This window comes from Sinocyclocheilus anshuiensis, unplaced genomic scaffold (genome assembly GCF_001515605.1).
Source record: "Sinocyclocheilus anshuiensis isolate Anshui unplaced genomic scaffold, SAMN03320099.WGS_v1.1 scaffold477, whole genome shotgun sequence".
NCBI lineage: Eukaryota > Metazoa > Chordata > Actinopteri > Cypriniformes > Cyprinidae > Sinocyclocheilus > Sinocyclocheilus anshuiensis.
This window is the reverse complement of record NW_015536549.1, coordinates 838,668-839,928: the sequence shown is the minus strand read 5'-3', so window position 1 is coordinate 839,928 and position 1,261 is coordinate 838,668.

Below are 1,261 nucleotides of genomic sequence, written 5' to 3'. Positions count from 1 at the left end.
ATAACAAACAGAATTTGAAACATTTATACACTATCCCATTTTGTGCAATATTTGTGGCTTAAAACTCTTCCCATCTGGTCAGACATATATCTTTCTTTCTTTCTTTCTTTCTTTCTTTCTTTCTTCCCTTGCTTCTTTTTTAAGGATGTATATTTACAAAAGTTTGTGTGATGATACATATCAAATTAACCTGCTGATTCAGATGATACTATATTTAACATAGCCTAAATCACATTATAAACCAGACATAATAAAAGAAAATGTTTTATTCTATGTAAATGCGTTTTTCTACATATATTCACCTGAGGAGGGGGAGGGGCATGTATGATGGTTATTTCACCTCTGTAGCTCATTTATACTTGTTTGAACTGATTGTGTTTCGTACAGTCTCATCAGGGATGCTTTGTTTGATTACAGTATGGAGCAGCAGCTCGGGGTGTCAGAATGCGGATACTGTGAAATACTGGCAGTAATTAAAGGTTCTCGGGTCAGAGGGAGTCACACCCTTTCGCTGAGTTATAGTGCAGAGGTCTCTCGTTGTTCGGACAGGTGCCCTTTAGTGAATTTTATAGTGACTTAAACTGACTTTGAGATGCAAAAGAACTGCGCGCTCGTGCAAACGCGTCCACTCGCCTACACGTGGATTAATGCATTTAATCGTGTGGCAAAACATTGAGCATTAAGAGCATTTGCTCCCCTGTTCTGTTTGAGTAAGACTAAATTCACATTTTCACTTCACCATCAGCGTAATTTAATAATCTGCATAATAACTCCTCCTCGCCATAATCAAAATGAAAATCAAAAGCGTGGCCCGGGATAATTCCCATGTCCAGCATTGAGCCCATAGAGAGGGAACCTGGTGACGCTTGGGGGCTGCTGTGTTTGCCACCGTTTAATCAGCTTGATGATCACTTTCATTTAACTAAATTACACTGGAGCCATTAAGCAAGACTGTGGACGGGGTTGCGTTGTTTAAAACTTGAGATAATCGGACTTTGATGACATCCACGTCTTATTTACACATCCCTGTAACATAGCTGTCCATGATTTATAATTTTATACTCTATTTTACACAGGCAAGCAGGATTGAAATACGCTGTGTATATAAACGAGATGATTTTATCTGTATAGAATGTTAATTTTTTTTATTCAACTTTTATTTCCAGACACAAGGTCCATTAGCAAGAAACACACAATACACATTAAAAAAGACGGTTATACAATACTTCCTCATAGAGGACTGATATCGTACATCAGTAAG